Source organism: Schistocerca nitens, chromosome 2 (genome assembly GCF_023898315.1).
Source record: "Schistocerca nitens isolate TAMUIC-IGC-003100 chromosome 2, iqSchNite1.1, whole genome shotgun sequence".
NCBI classification, from domain to species: Eukaryota; Metazoa; Arthropoda; class Insecta; order Orthoptera; family Acrididae; genus Schistocerca; species Schistocerca nitens.
Window position 1 is genome coordinate 911,717,533 of NC_064615.1, and position 18,154 is coordinate 911,735,686.

Genomic DNA, 18,154 nt, shown 5'->3' on the forward strand with positions numbered 1-18,154 from the left:
ATGTAATGTACTACAAAAGTAAAGACCTGTGAATCAGACCTTAGTGTCCTAGGACTTCTTTTCTGGTATTTATTGCATAAATGAAAAATGCGAAGTTGCACCGTGGTTCGGAGCTCTTGATAATCTGTAGAAATCTAGTTCTCCCCTAAAACTGCATAGCTGTCAGTCCACAGATAGTAGATGATAACGGTGAGGGCGGAACGAAGTATTCACACCAGTGGCAGTTTTACCTTATGATGGCAAGTAGTAACTTGCAGAAAAACTAACACAGCAAAAGGAAATGATCCCACCATATGCATGTCTTGTTCAACAATCTTTTTTTTTTTTTATCCAGCGCAGGGTTTGGACTGGTTCGGACCGTAATATCGGTGCCGGACAATTGGAAATATTTAACCTCTCAGTACGATAGCTTTGGGAACACTAACGTGATAAATAATCTGCTGTCAATTCTAGGACACTCCATATACACTGAGCTGACAAAAGTCATGGGATAGCGATATCGACATATACAGATGGCCGTGCTATCGTGTGCACAGGGTACAGAAGGGCAATCCATTGGCGAAGCTGTCGTTTGTACTCTGGTGATTTACATGTATAGGTATCTGATGTGTCCGATGTGATCATGGGCGCACGGCGGTTGTTAACATATTTTGCAGGCGGTATGGTAGTTGGACCTAGACACATGGGATATTCCACTTTGGAAATTGTGGTGTCACTGCCAGACACCACACTTGCTAGGTGGTAGCTTAAATCGGCCGCGGTCCATTAGTACATGTCGGACCCGCGTGTCGCCACTGTGTGATCGTAGACCTAGCGCCACCACACGGCAGGTCTCGAGAGACGTACGAGAACTCGCCCCAGTTGTACGACGACGTTGCTAGCGCCTATACGGACGAAGCCTTTGCTCTCATTTGCCGAGAGACAGAAAAGCCTTCAGCTAAGTTAATGGCTACGACTTAGCAAGGCGCTATTAGCCTTACATAATTTGATAGTTATCGTATGAAATGTCTCATCAAGAATGCTGTATTCACAACAAGGATAAATAAAAGTTAAGTATTAGAGGAGCTGCATACTTTTCTTATTAGAATTCACTACTTATCCTGTTCCAGAATTCACGCCCGTCTGCGTTAGATAGCGTGCATTTTCGGTCTCCTCTATCTACAAGGTGTTGGCACATTCACCAACACATCAGAAATCATTAGGGAATTCAGTATTCCGCGACCTACAGTGTCAAAAGTGTGGAGAGAATACAAATTTCAGGCACTACCTCTCACCACGGACAACGCAGTGGCCGATGGCCTCCACTTACCAACCGAGAGTAGCGGCGTTTGCTAACAAACAAGCAACACTGAGTGAAATTAGCGTAGAAATCAATGAGAGACATACGACGAAAGTATCAATTAGGACAATGCGGCGAAAGCGGAGTTAATTGGCTGTGGTTGTAGACGACAGACGCGAGTGAATTTGCGGACCGCATGAAATCACCTGCAGTGCCCCTCCTTCGCGCCTGACCATATCACGTGAACCCTAAACGACTGAAAGACCGTTGCCTGGTCAGATGGGCCCCGATCTCAGTTGGTGAGAGCTGATGCCAGAGTTCGAGTGTGGTGTGATATTCCTAGATGTAGCCGCCAGTATTTTATTTTGCTAGAAGCTCGTATTGATGAAGTTCGGTACACGTGAAGCAGCGTATGATACAAAAGTGGGCTGAGGTACAAGCGAAAGACAGATGGTAAAGTATATACCAGTCCCGTGGGAGATTCCCGCTAATTGTACTCAACTTGCTTCTGATTGATCGGGACGTTCGGGTGCTAGGCGCCAAAACGCCTAGCTTCTCTTATTAACTATTTATATACTTTTCATTGTATTTAACGCAATTTGTAGTAAGGCAATCTTTCAGGGGTACCCTACGAGTCTATCGCTTTTCTTTATTGAATTTCACTAGGCTTGAGAAACGTAAGTGTAACGATATTGCAACAGATGTGCTTAAGACACCTTTGGGTTGCTTTGGCGCGCCTGGGAGACGAAGTACTTTGGCTGAGCTACTCACTCTGTTTCGGCCGTTCTGGAGGGTCGGACACGTATCTCAGCATCGCGCGATACTTACAAGGGAACCTCCCCATCGCACCCCCCTCAGATTTAGTTATAAGTTGTCACAGTGCATAGGCCTTGAAAAACTGAACACAGATCAATTGAGAAAACAGGAAGAAGTTGTGTGGAACTGTGAAAAAATAAGCAAAATATACAATCTGAGTAGTTCATGGGAAGATATGCAACATCAAGGAGACTGGGAACGCGGGAGCGCTGTGGTCTCGCGGTAACGTGAGCAGCTGCGGAACGAAAGGTCCTTGGTTCAAATCTTCCATCGGGTGAAAAGTTTATTTTTTTATTTTCAGTTTATGACAAACTCTTATGTTTTCATCACTTTTTTTGGGAGTGATTATCACATCCACAAGAAAACCTAAATCGGGCAAGGTAGAAGAATCTTTTTACCCATTCGCCAAGTGTACAAGTTAGGTGGGTCGACAACATATTCCTGTCATGTTACGCACATGCCGTCACCAGTGTCATATAGATTATATCAGATGTGTTTTCCTGTGGAGGAATCGGTTGACCTATGACCTTGAGATCAAATGTTTTCGTTTCCCATTGGAGAGGCACGTCCTGTCGTCTACTAATCGCACGGTTTTGCGATCCGGTCGCAAAACACAGACACTAAATGTTGTGGCGTAACAAGCTAGTCACGCCACACTGAGGAGGAAACCGAAAGGCACGCGTACACACACGCCGACTGGCGTCAAGTCTGGAACAGGATAAGTTATGACTGCTATAAAGACAATACGTAGCTTTGGTATATACTTAACTTTTAATGCTTCCTTTGATACATCTCTCTTGACTATACAAAGGAGACTCGTAAGATACATGCACTGATACAATAGGCGCCTTGCTAAGTCGTAGCCATTAACTTAGCTGAAGGCTATTCTAACTGTCTCTCGGCAAATGAGAGCAAAGGCTTCGTCAGTATAGTCGCTAGCAACGTCGCCGTACAACTGGGGCGAGTTCTCGTACGTCTCTCGAGACCTGCCGTGTGGTGGCGCTCGGTCTGCGATCACACAGTGGCGACACGCGGGTCCGACATGTACTAATGGACCGCGGCCGATTTAAGCTACCACCTAGCAAGTGTGGTGTCTGGCAGTGACACCACACTAAACTTATTACAGTGAACAGAGACGTCAATGAACGAACGGACAGATAATAACTATGCAGACATAAAGAAAGTAAAATTTTCACTCGAGGGAAGACTTGAACCAAGCTGCAGCTGCTCACGCTACCACGGGACTACGGCGCTCCTAATCTCACATTGTCCATGATGTTGCCTATGTGGACCATGGACTACTCAGTTTGTATATTTTGCTTATTTTTTCACAGTTCCACACAACTTCTTCCTGTTTTCTCAATTGATCTGTGTTCAGTTTATCAAGGCCTATCCACTGTGCCAATTTATAACTAAATCTGAAGGGGGTGCGATGGGGAGGTTCCCTTGTTAGATGTGAATACGTAATACTCTGTTTCGGGTGTCCTTCAGAGCCGGACACGTTGTACTCTATATCGGGTGTAACTTAGTTGTGAATACGTAATACTCACTCTGTCTAGTGCGCACAGGAGAGCCGGTCATGTGTAGCATATTTCGGAAGATGGATGGAAAAGTTACCATACAATTAAGAAAGCTATGTCGAGTGTTGTTACAGACAGTGTAAATGTGTGAATATTTAAATACATTAATGCGAAGTGTCGTCAATCATCATTGTCAGTACTATAGATCTTGCCCTCTGTAGATACAGAGAATAACCTGGGCAAGTGGCATCCTGCAAAAAGCACAATCACAGGTTCAAATTGAGAGCGTAGCAGCCTCCGCCGAAGAAGGTCCCACGACCGACGAGCTGTCTTCAGCGCTGGGGACACAACTTTAGAAGACTACAGGAAAGAACGGTCGGAAACTCTTATTCAATCTCTCCAGATCTCTCCAGCTTCCAGATCTGACTTCCAAAGGGACACATAATTTATACATGGAATCCCTTGCAGAGAACGTGTGTTTAAAGAAGAAGCTAATATCCGTTAAGGAGAACTGTGAACTGGGTGAGACGTGAAAATCATAGTGAGAACAGTGAACTGTAATGATTATCATAAAACGTCCGAATCAGAAGTGCATGAACAGTGAAAAAGATAAAAAGCGACACTGTTCGAACTGCGAAATTATATCCTCTTTGAATTTTTGTAAATTTCTTTGGACTGTTAGGCTAGGCAACAAAATTTAATAGTAGCTAATTAATCCACATCGCGTAGTTGAAAGTGAAATCGTAAAATCGAAGTGTAAAGTTATAGGTGTGTGCGTGGTCCAAAGGGATTACGTTTTATTTCACCGATACGAGAAACAACGAGAAACAACGCTTCAGGGAGCACTCAGCAGAGCAGCGTACAGCAGGCAAGGCGGATGACAATGAAGCAACACCTGTCCCCCCACCAGCTGCAGTCCAACGTCATCCAGCGGCGAACGGCAGAGATAGATGTCTGTGGTCGACTACGGCAGCCGAAGACACCCAAAGCGACAAAAAAGGGAAAAAAAAACTCTGCGAGCAGCAGCATCGCGCCGGAGAAGAAGGTAGCGTGTACGCTAATCACTTTACAATTAGCGAGAGGAAGCATAGGGATTTTTAAGAAAATTGTTTCGTAATAATTTCTTTAAAACCAAAATGTCGGGGGAAAGTGAAATGCGGTACAATCTTAGAAGTAGAGAGGCAGTGCATCCTCAGAGTAATGAAATTGAAGAACAAGCCAATTACAGGGCATGCCAGATAAAATCAGTAATATACGTAAAGATCATATTAATCTAAAGTCAGTAACGGAGTTGTACAGGAAAAATTAGATTCAATGGTAGATGAGGAAAGTGTACAAAATCTAATGGACGATAGCTATCTACCAGAATCATCTGATGTAGAAACTGAAATCTTCCAAGAAAACGTAATTTCAGATAGGAGCAAAAGTGAAACTAGAGAGGTGGATTCTGGTGTAGATGGCATTAATGTCAATGATAAGTTAAATAAGATGAATGGTGATATCAGAGGTGTTGTCCCTGACAGCCATTGCTAATAAATCAACAAGTCGAACAAGTATATTAAGGCATAGAACAGCGTCAACTGATACATTGCCTATGCAAGGTAATAATAAAAGTATGGTTGAAATATTAATGGAGTTAGTATCTGGGCAAAATGAATTTTAAGAAATGCTAGAAGAAAAGATACAAAATGGGGAAAAAGAATTGAAATACGATTCAAATTAATTAAAGAAAGGGCAAAAGTTACTTACTGATGAAACAGAAGCAACAAACGGTGAGATAGCAAAAATTAACCGTATGTTTAAGCATTTAGGGACCTGGTTTGATTCTCATGAAACTGGTGTAGGGGCTTGTGAGAAAATAATTGAACATAAGAGTAAAGAATGGGGTCAAAAATTAGCTACGTGTAAGCAAGAAGTTAATCATAAGATTGATGACGAAGTAGTGAAAATACGAGTAAATGATCTCATGCATGCTCAAGATACTTTTATATTGTCAGTTAGGGATGAAGTCATTAAATTAAGTAATGATCAGAGTAAAATAAACAAAACTTGCAAAGACACCCATGAAAGGCAAAACAAACAGGCCATAGACTTAAAGGATGAAAATGCAGCCCTTAGCCATAATGTTTTACGAACAGAAACTTTTTTTAATGGTAATACAAATACGATCAGGGTCGTTTGAGAGAAATGGAACAACAGTTCGGAAATATACCTTAGCTAACTGAGGTGAGAAGAAACATAGACAATATGGAAGCAGTGTTAAAAAAGAAACTCGAAATGTGGGATTGAACAGGAAAAATTTAAGGGCATTGTTCATATTAATGAAGTAATCAGTAATGCCAACGCTTACAAATTTCGTAACTTTTCTAGCAAAGGTAGTATACATCCTGTTGCTTTCATTCGTCAGTTTGAGGGCATCATACCTGACAACATGACAGAACAGCAGAAAATCAAATTTGTAGCCAGTCATTTTGACAGGGACGCAGTACCATCAGAAACAGAGAAACCTCAGGGGACAATAGCACTCTGCAGTGTTAGATACCTGACGCCTACCAGGTACCCGAGTTAACTAAGAGTTTACTTCCTTTCTTTCCATGCTGTTAGTTCTTCTCTCTTCATCATTTTGAACTAAAATCTGTCGTCTATCCTTCTTCTCTATTCAAGATAAAAAGAAGAGACTAAAAAGGGATCAATTGAAACAAAAGAAGTACTAATTGAGTAGTTCAGAAACCGATCATAGACTATACATAATAACAAAAGATAACATGCAGCATGAAGTTTACAAAACAAGAACATAACCTAGGCTTTAAGACCTAAAATCATCTTCCATACAGGCAGGAGAACACCCTATAAACTATGTAGAGAAACTTTTCATACATGTTATGAAATGCAAAGAAATTACATATGCATACATACAGAGAAAACAGTCTTCTATATTTTCATTATTCTGTGTCTTTTTTATTATTCTGACGAAGAGAAGCAGGACGGCGCCAAAACGAAGTAAGTGGACACAATTAGAGCGAACAATATGTAGTGATCCTGAGACGATTAGATTAAACTTTATTAGCAACAAGTGGTAGATGGTCTGCGAGTGATTACAAGCAGTGATGAGGTTTCTGCTGAAATACATATGTATACAATATTTACGCTAGGATGTGTCCAGCCACAGTTAAAATAATGAAGAAGAGTTTTGTATCGACCAGAGAAGTCGACCACTCGTATATAAATGATACTGAAAGAGTTTTGGATCGACCACAGAAGTCGACCACTCGTATATGGGGATAGAGAATAGAAAGGTAATAGGCAATGTGAGAGTCGGCCACCCATTTAGGGATTAGTAGGAGAGGTATTGCCGCCGAAGCATTATAATTAATTTTATCACGATGCAGAAATGTTACCCACACAGCTAATAAACACAAGACATGAATCTCACATAGGACACAGACAATAACAAGTACAGAGGTACAAATACATAAAACACATGAGAAATGTTTGCTATGTTCATAGTTTTTACATGTTTGAGCACCAAAGTCCATAATCACCTACGAGCGAACTAAAGCAATAGGATTTGTTTCGCTATTTTTCTCTGTCATCACGATCTAGGATATCTTCAGTTCTGTCAAAAGGCCTGTGAATCTTGTTTGAACGCCTAGTTAAGTTATCGAGTGAAATAAAAATAAAACCTGAAGTATAAAATGAGAGCTATTCCCATTATCATTTCGAGTCTCAATACGTAGATGTCATATAGCGGCGCATCGAGCACCAGTACAAACTTGAATGGAAGTAAGCGCTGACTGGGGTGAGTCATGCCCAAAGTGTAACTGCAAAATATTAACACGGAGTGCGAGAGCGCACTGACCGATGAGTCAAATTTAGGAAAACAAAGCATCAGCCACGTGAGGAAAATAAAGCATTAGCCACGTGAGGAGACATTTCAAATGAAAGCCCTATAGTCACCACAGCAGTGAAAAAAACTCTGTAAATATTATCGTATTTTATTCAATGACACTTTGTGTGTATTGTAAAACTATGTAACGTTTGTGAATGAATTTTATGTAAGGACTCTTATATGCTGACATAATTCAGAGTATTTCTGAGCTGTGTGATAGCAAACAACATATATGAACGGTCTAGTGCTAGCATAAGTAAAAAACTGTGAATGTTATTAGGTAAAAGTGGACGGCCCTGCGCAGATATTAGATGAAAAACGTATGATGTGTAAAGATGGATGGCAATACGCCGACAACATATATTGTTTAGTTCCTATCATATATAAACATCAATAAGTGTAGTGAGTGTCTATGAGGAGATTCAACGGACCAAGTGCCAATGTTTATTGTTGAATAACAAGACCACAGAAAATTTAAAGGACAGCTATGAGCTGAAAATCATAAATGATACTTTGCAGCAAGAAGTTCATGATGTAACGTGTGCTTAGTTAAGGTTTTAGGTAGGCTTAAGATGGGAAGGTATATGTTTAGCATTAGTAAGTCAATGGTTTTGGTTAACTGGGGTGATATTTTTGTTTTTTTTTTTTTAAGAATTTCCGTGAATGAGGGAGCAGGGCAGCTACTGAGAGATTGGAAACTTCAATTTTTTTCCAACTTCGGAGCAAAAGTTTCTCATTTCCAAACCTGTTAATTGTCTGCGAGAAAAGACTAATTTTGGAAATAAAAGATGGAGGGGCATGTATGATATTCCTAGCTGTGGCCGTTAGTATTTTTTTTCGTTAGAAGCTCGTCATGATGCAGCTTGATACACGTGAAGTAGCATATGGTACAAAAGTGGAGTGAGGTACAAGTGACAGACAGATGGTACAGGCAGCTGTGAAGCAGCGACGGTTAACAAGGTAAATTGATTCAAATGGAAAAGCCGTAGACACGACCTGTCTGAATCGTGGACTACAAAGACTGAATTCACAAACAGACACAGATGGGCAATTATAACTCGAGAACCACTAATGCGATTTACAATTTTTTTTAACTCACAGACATATTCATTTACTATCTACTAGTATACATTTAGCTACTTTAGCTAGCACAAGAAATAAGCTGTGGGTATAATTGTAAGTCAAGTCGCAAGAAAGTGGGCTGCCGTCGCGCTCTCTTGCAGTACGCTGCTTAAACTATTAGAGCAAAATCATTTGATTTAGTAATGAATTGTAGACCTCAAAAAGAACCACAAAAAGTCGGCGAGAGCATATGTTTGTCTTTCACAGTTGAGTCACAAACATGCTTTTTCTGATTTGTAGGTGCTGAAACAGGCGACTTCAGAAGACAAAAATCATCATTATCGTTCAACCGTAATTTTTTATTTAGGTACATCTTTTTGAGCTCTACAGTCTGGTACTACATAACGTGATGTAGTTCTTATGGACTACGTAACGTATTTCAAGAGAGCACGCTGGCGGAAAACATTTTTACTTCATATAGTTGATTAAATTTAAACGGCTGAACAGACTTTCAGAAATATAGCTAAGAACCGTCACGATTAAACCAGCTTTCAAATAAAAAACGGCTTTAAAATTTGAACTTTCGTTTGAGAACTATGTTGGCGCAGATAGACAGACAGACTAACGGATCAAACATATACATCGCCGTTCTGCATTGGGAGTTCAAATTTGCCTCCCTGTGGGAGCTCTCCTCTACTATATAGGGTCAACCATGTTCTAACAAGGGTGTAGGCAGATAACGATTGAAAAGTCAAGAGTGCCGTGGACAAAGGGACGTATCGGCTCGAAAGGCTGCCAACTTTTAGTCATGCGTGCTCCATACCCACATTTGATTAGTAGCTATGACATAAATTACGACACGGAATAAAATGATTTCGTGAAAGCACATTATACAGACGTTCACATTCAAAACCGCTTACGTTACTTATTTCTCATTGACACACATAATAATTATGAGACGTCACCTTGCTACTACATCTCTAAGGTTATTGGCAGTTGTAAACAAAAGGCGATATGTACCGATCACAACTTTGGAATGATACTCAACTTACCTTGTGTATACTGTACGTGCGTACACACACACAAAGTACCTCCTGCCCGTCACATCACGTTGGCGACCCATTGTCACATTCACTTGTGCTAGCGCAGCGGCAAATTATAGTTACGTTGTGATTTAATACAGGTGTACTATTTCAAATTTGCGGTGCTGAACTGAATAAAAAAAATAAAAAAAGGGGTCTCTGGGAGGTGCCGAAACGCGTTTCGGCGCGTTCCGGCCGAAATTAAGTCCTGTGACAATCTCTCATGGGTACCCTGCAAGTCTTCGTTTTTGTTTATTAAATTTCACTAGTTTTGAGAAAAATACGTGTAACGATATTGTAACCGAAGTGCTTAAGACACCTATGGGTTGCTTTGGCGACCCTGGGAGACACAGTACTTCGGCTGCGCTAGTCACGCTGTTTCGGGCGTTCTGGAGGGTTGGAGACGTATCTCAGTACCGTGCATCACTTGGATGTGAATATGTAATAGCCGCTCTGTTTCTGATATTCTTCAGACCCGGACACGATCTACTCTATGTCGGGTGTAACTTAGTTGTGAATACGTAATAGTCACTCTGTCTAGTGCGTACCGGAGAGCCGGACTTGTGTATCGTATTTCGGAAGTTGGATGGAAAAGTTACCATAAAATTAAGAAATCTTTGTCGAGTGTTGTAAAGGACAGTGTAAATGTGTGAATATTTGAATAATAACCAAACGGGATATATTAATGAGAAGTGTCGTCTACCATCATTGTCAGTACTACAGATCTTTCCCTCTATTGATACAGAGACTAACCTGGGCAAGTGGCGTCCTGCAAAAATCACAATCACAAGTTCTAACTGAAAGCGTAGCAGCCTCCACTGATTAAGATCCCACGACTACGAGCTGTCTTCTGCGCTGAGGACACAACTTTAGAACACAACAGGTTGGTGGAAGCAACAGTCACAGAATCTTATTCAATCTCTCCAGATCTCTCCAGCTTCCAGATCTGACTTCCAAAGGGACACATAGTTTATAGTGGCGCAGACCCTAAGAAGCCATGGACCCAAGTTGTCAACAAGGCGCTGTGGAAGCCGGTGGTGGCTTCATAATGAGTGCGCTAGAATGAACTTGGTCCTCTTGCTCCGCCGCACCGACCATTGATTGAAAATGGTTATGTTCTGATACTTGGAGACCATTTTCAGCCATTCATAGAATTTTTGTGGATGATTATGCGCCCTATCACCAGGACACAGTGGTTACCAATTGGTTTTAAGAACATTCTGGACAATTCGAGCGAATGTTTTGGCCACATTCGTCTGACATGTATCCCATTGAGCACTTATAAGGCATAATTGTATGGTCAGTTAGAGCACAAAAGCCTGCACCGGAAATACCTCCGCAGTTACGGACGGCTATAGAGGCAGCATGACTGAATATTTGTGCAGTCGACTTCCAACGACTTGTCGTGCCATGCCACGCCTAGGTGCTGCACTGTGCTGGGCATAAGGAGGCCTCCCAAGACTTTTATCACCTGCATATAAATACCATAAACACAAAATAATCCAAAATGGAAAATCAGTCCTCCAAAAACCTGATGCACACAAACCATATGTTAAACGAGCATTTGCAGCAGATAGAAGCTACAGACAATGATCTGGAACATTTTACCATGGACATAATAGGAATGATACTAGTAAAAAGTCAACGAGTATTGTACTAGGTGAGCACTGCACTAGATTAGTAAACATTGCAGATATCCGAGAATAGTGATGTCGAGTACAACTAGTGTAATTAAATTTCTTTATTTTACGGCTATAATCACAAACTTGGTAGGTCCTCAGATACCGGTTTCGGTCACCAATGACTATATTCAGATCTGTTCTAAAAACATGTAACATAATGGAGCCATTGCGGCATCGCCAAAAGACGAAAACGAATTCTTCACACAAATATTAAATATGGTATATATACTATAGTCGTGTTGTTAATAGCCCTACTGTTCAAAACAAAACAGTAGCGATGTTAACTACATGACTCTAGTATATACCATATTTTATATACATTGATAAACCAGAACATTATGATCACCTACCTAACAGCCAGTACGTCCACCTTTGGCACAAATAACAGCGGCGACCCATCGAGGCATGGAAGCAATGAGGCCTTGGTAGGTCGCTAAACAAGTCACCTAATTCCCTTAAATTCCGGCGAGAGATTCGATGAGCTCTGACGCCACATTCAATCACATTCGAAATGCGTTCTGGCGAGTTGGGGGCCAGCGTATCAATTGGAAATCGTCGCTATGTTTACTGAACCACTCCATCACACTCCTGGTCTTGTGATACGGCGCATTATCTTGTTGGAAAATGTCACTCCAATCGGGAAACATGACTAACATGAAGGGGTTTACGTGGTCTGCGAACAGTGTACGATACTACTCAGCAGTCATGGTGCCTTGCACGAGCTCCATTGGACCCGGGCCAGCTTGTCCCCAGCCAGCAGCACAGGTGTCAAGGAGCTGTTCCTCTCGAAAACGACAGATTCTCGCCATCGCATCGGAATGGTGAAGAAAGTATTGGGATTCATCAGACCATGCAACTCTCGGCCACTGACCCAACGTCCAGTGTCGTTGGTCACGTGCCCATTTCAGTCGCAGTTGCCGACGTCGTTGTGTAGACATTGGTACATGTATGGATCGTCGGCTGCGAAGGCCCATAGTTAGGAGTGATCGGTACACTGCGTGTTCAGGCACACTTGTACTCTGTCCATCATTAATGTCTGATGTTAGTTCCTCCACAGTTCGCCGTCTGTCCTTTCTAACCAGTCTGTCCATCCTACGATGTCCGACATCTGTAATGAGGGGTGACCACTCAATCCCACATCGTCTGGATGTGGTTTCACCTTAGTTTCGCCACGTGTTGAAGATGCTCAACACAGTACTCCCGAACACCCGATTTTCCAAAACACTCGTGCCGAGACTCTGGATCATCGCAATCTGCCCTTGATGAAACTCGACAGGTCGCGTGCCTCCCCCATTCTACACATGGACAGTAGCTCACTCATACTACATGCACCGTGCATGTGTCTGGCTAGCAGTCATTCCTCGTCAGGCGATGCAGCTATCGCCTGGAGGGTATATATCGATAGTAGGTCGGTAGTCATAATGAGACGATCAGTGTATGTGTGACGACGCTGGCTGGCGCTGATTTCGTGTTTATCATTTGAGGATGCTACTATGGCTCCGTTATATTGGCAAATGTTTCTAAAACAGATCCGAAGTTGATCGTTGCTGACCGAAACCGGTCTTCTGATGATGTAACAAGTTACTGAACGTTTGTGAACGTGAAATAAAGAAATTTATTCTAAACTTTCTGGATCACTGTTCCATTCGCGATCATGTTGTAGTTTGTGAAAAATACGCGTAATTACTTGGAATTTCAGTGCGATAGTAATGAGGGTCAGCGGGAGGCTCGACGGGGCTCCTGAAGAATTGGCTAATATTTTGGATGTGAGGTTCAAATGGTTCAAATGTCTCGAAGCACTATGGGACTTAGCATCTGAGGTCATCAGTCCCCTAGACTTAGAACTACTTAAACCTAACTAACCTAAGGACATCACACACATCGATGCCCGAGGCATGATTCGAACCTGCGACCGTAGCAGCCGCGTGGTTCCGGATATGAAGTGTCATCCGTCTATCGTTGGGCAAAGGGAGTCGCAAATGCTTAGTGTAATGTTTCACTATGATAGTTTCATGAACGAGAAGCATCAAATCAGTCAAGTGGCATGGTCGACCGTGACACAAAACAGCATCATTACGAAATTCAGAATATCAGTTGGGACCAATACATACCGTGTCCTGTAAAATGAGCTCCTAATATAAGCACTGTCCGCCCAGCTTTTCCTCACGCCAAGTCAAAGAGTGCTACGCAGCTGTTTCTAGAAAGTGAGAGATTCGGTATCTTTCGGTCAAGGCCTTTCACACAGTTCTCTCGTTGCCCAAGCAAGGGCGGCTGTTCCGGGGTAGTAGGTGAGGGGGAACTTCACCAATGTTTTTATCTTACCACACTTTAAAAATGTTTATCTTTTATTCCAAATGTATTTCCGTGTTGTCTACTACAGAGAACTCTCATGTAGGAGCAAGTGCGCGATTCTGACCAGGCGAAGTGAGTTAACCTTTCCTTCTGACAGCTCAGCCTCATGGACAGAGTCACAGGTCGAGCGTGAATGTATGGTTGTTATAGAAATCTTGCCGTCACGTACTTGAGGTTAGCTGTGGAGGTGACACGCGTTGAGGTACATGGAAATTTTATTCTTGCTACTTCAGGTTCCAGGTGCAGACAGTAAAGTAAGGGTTTTTGTATGAGTGGAGCACACTTCCATCTGTAATGTGTTCAGTGATGCATGTTTAAATATGAACCCTGCGTATGACACAAAGTTTTTTATTAGAAACACCGTTTCACGTTGGAAGGGAACACCAAGATAAAATACCCATAAGATATTCTGCATCTTTCTGTCTATCTCTTCTTTTATCTGTGGAATGAAGATTTTCTTCCTTGAAGCGCTTGAAAAGATGCCTGTGTAACGCAATTTCAGAAGAAAGACTTTCTTCTTTAGCGAATATTTCAGTTCAGAAACTATTTCTAGCTCATTTAATAAAAACACAGCCATTCTATGAAGACATCACAGACAAGTCAGCAGCCATAAAGGAGTGAAAGACTGATGAGTTGTACAAGAAATAGACAAATGAAATTATTAAGATAGGGCATTACCTGGAAATACTTGACCACTTATTATAACAGGTTGATGCCTATTGAACATTACAATGAAAAAACAGCCCAAAGTCGCAATTTTGCAATTTTTATTCACCCGATGACTAGTTTCGGGCCGAGACTCATCGTAACATGGTCAAAAATTGTATTTCCTAAGATGTAAAATACCATTTTTGATTGTGTTATAATGATTTGAAAATGGGTTTCGGCCCGAAGCTAGTCATAGAGTGAATAAAAAAAGTAAAATTTGCAACTTTGAACTGGTTTTTCATTGTACTGATTAAAAGAAGTTGCTGAACTACAGCTATTCCAGCCTGCTAAAAGTTCATTATTGAACATTGTTCCCAGAATCACAACGGAGATCTGTGTCCATCTGAATACACGCAGGGTTCCAGGTTTTCCTTCTTGATAACTTTATTTTGAAAAACTATATCTTTATGCATTTCGACTCAAACCATCGCGATAATCTGTCAGATAACAAAGAAACAAGTGAAAAGTAAATTTATTAAATTTCTTTTTGATGACGAGCTGCGTCTGTGATTTAAATTGGCGGATTATGCAGGTATTGTAAAGACCTGAGGTAGATGACCCTTTACAAATGGTTCAAATGGCTCTGAGCACTATGGGACTTAACATCTGTGGTCATCAGTCCCCTAGAACTTAGAACTACTTAAATCTAACTAACCTAAGGACATCACATTTACCCATGCCCGAGGCAGGATTAGAACCTGCAACCGTAGCGGTCACGCGGTTCCAGACTGAAGCGCCTAGAACCGCACGGTCACACCAGCCGGCTTGACCCTTTACAATTGAAGGTTTTGAGTTAAGGTGTGGGTTGACGGCAGAATGATGACCGGTGACTGGGCAAGGAAATATCATTAGCAGATATACATTTTGTTAACAGAATGTAAGTAGGCTGTTTATGTTTTCTTATTGGCAATGTTACGTAGCGGTCTGTATGAAAATCACTGGCTGTGCTTTGTGCAGTCTGTGGCTAGTTTGCATTGTTGTCTGCCATTGTAGTGTTGGGCAGCGGCAGCTGGATGTTAACAGCGCGTAGCGTTGCGCAGTTGGTGGTGAGCCACCAGCAGTGGTGGATGTGGGGAGAGAGATAGCGGAGTTTTGAAATTTTTCAAATTTGGATGTCATCAACTGCTATGTATATTATGAGTTTTCAACATTATTAAGGTAAATACATTGTTTGTTCTCTATTAAAATCTTTCATTTGCTAACTATGCCTATCAGTAGTTAGTGCCTTCAGTAGTTTGAATCTTTTATTTAGCTGGCAGTAGTGGCGCTCACTGTATTGCAGTAGCTTGAGTAGCGAAGATTTTTGTGAGGTAAGTGATTTGTGAAAGGTATAGTTTAATGTTAGTCAGGGCCATTCTTTTGTAGGGATTATTGAAAGTCAGACTGCGTTGCGCTAAAAATATTGTAGCGAAATATTGTGTGTCAGTTTAAGCACAGTCATGTACAATTCTTCAAAAGGGGACGTTTCAAAAAATGGTTCAAATGGCTCTGAGCACTATGGGACTCAACTGCCGAGGTCATTAGTCCCCTAGAACTTAGAACTAGTTAAACCTAACTAACCTAAGGACATCACAAACATCCATGCCCGAGGCAGGATTCGAACCTGCGACCGTAGCGGTCTTGCGGTTCTAGGCTGCAGCGCCTTTAACCGCACGGCCACTTCGGCCGGCAGGGACGTTTCATATGTCGACCCTTAGCCGAGGATACCTCACTGGAATCTTCTGATTTTTTTCTTGTAGTTTGTGTAATTAGTGTAGCTATTGTTTATTGCTAGCGCGTAATTGTAGAGAGAATCTCCTTTATAGTTGCAGCCTTTCATTGTTGTACAGTAAAACAGTTGTGGCATGCATGTAGATTTGCACCAAGTATATCGCAGCTGCGCTTGCAATTAACTACATATTATTTTCAGTGCTATGTTAATGTGTTCTCTTATTTTTGCTCTTCAAATTGTGCTTTTCTGTGTTATCGTGTGAAATATTGTGACAATAATGGCGTGTGAAAAACGTAACCCTAGGCTCCAAAGTAAACTGAGAAATAATAGTGACGACGAGCGTAGCTTGCCAGCACCACTGTGTAATGAATTAACAGACGTTCAAAGTAGTAATTTGGTAACTGTGCATAGGGAAATGGAGCGGGCTGCAAACAATGGCGTGGACAGTGAAACAGGTAGTGAACAGGGAAGCATTATCGATCGATCGCTCGGGAACAGCTCGCCTCAGGAATCTGAAATGACAGGACACAATTTTGCAAATACTGTAGATTCAGGTTTTGCGTCCTCACCGTTTTTTCAAATGAGTCAAGACATATTTTCCGCTTGTCAAAAAGTGAATGTTGCCGGTGCAAATTCACTGCCGAAAAGCACTGAGGAACATGTTTCAGACACCAGTGCATTGTTATTACAATTAATGCAACAAATGGGACAAAAGCTTGAAAAGTTAGATACAATCGAACAACACCAGAGACAAACACAGCAACAGTTAGACACAATGGAACAACACCAGAGACAAACACAGCAACAGTTAGACACAGTGGAACAAAATCTTAAAAAGTTAGACACAATGGAACAAAATCTTCAAAAGTTAGACACCACACTTGAACAAACACGTGAAGATTTAACTACTGAGTTACATAACATTGAAACGAAATGTCAAAAAGTCTGTAATGACGTAAAAACACAAATTTGTGAGCATTTTCAACCTATTTTTTCGCGGCATGAAAATGCATTACAGAATCATGAAGCAGCCATAAAAGAACTGCAAACTATTGTTCATCAAAATTGACTCAGTTGCATCTACCGATTCGGTTATGCAACTTGCAAAAACTCAAGAAAACTTAAAGGACACAGTAGATCCTCAGAAAATTGGTTCAGAAAGACACATGGAGGACATTAGTTCATTATCAGAGAAAGTAGTTGAACTTTCGGATCAGCTAAATACACTCCTGGAAATTGAAATAAGAACACCGTGAATTCATTGTCCCAGGAAGGGGAAACTTTATTGACACATTCCTGGGGTCAGATACATCACATGATCACACTGACAGAACCACAGGCACATAGACACAGGCAACAGAGCATGCACAATGTCGGCACTAGTACAGTGTATATCCACCTTTCGCAGCAATGCAGGCTGCTATTCTCCCATGGAGACGATCGTAGAGATGCTGGATGTAGTCCTGTGGAACGGCTTGCCATGCCATTTCCACCTGGCGCCTCAGTTGGACCAGCGTTCGTGCCGGACGTGCAGACCGCGTGAGACGACGCTTCATCCAGTCCCAAACATGCTCAATGGGGGACAGATCCGGAGATCTTGCTGGCCAGGGTAGTTGACTTACACCTTCTAGAGCACGTTGGGTGGCACGGGATACATGCGGACGTGCATTGTCCTGTTGGAACAGCAAGTTCCCTTGCCGGTCTAGGAATGGTAGAACGATGGGTTCGATGACGGTTTGGATGTACCGTGCACTATTCAGTGTCCCCTCGACGATCACCAGTGGTGTACGGCCAGTGTAGGAGATCGCTCCCCACACCATGATGCCGGGTGTTGGCCCTGTGTGCCTCGGTCGTATGCAGTCCTGATTGTGGCGCTCACCTGCACGGCGCCAAACACGCATACGACCATCATTGGCACCAAGTCAGAAGCGACTCTCATCGCTGAAGACGACACGTCTCCATTCGTCCCTCCATTCACGCCTGTCGCGACACCACTGGAGGCGGGCTGCACGATGTTTGGTCGTGAGCGAAAGACGGCCTAACGGTGTGCGGG

General features: G+C 42.1%; 1 protein-coding gene across 1 annotated transcript in view; it reads left to right on the plus strand.

Annotated features, from left to right (window-relative positions):
* LOC126235444 (uncharacterized) overlaps window positions 1–18,154 on the plus strand; it is a 449,334-nt gene that overhangs the window by 400,024 nt on the left and 31,156 nt on the right. The gene's annotated exons all lie outside the window — the stretch shown is intronic.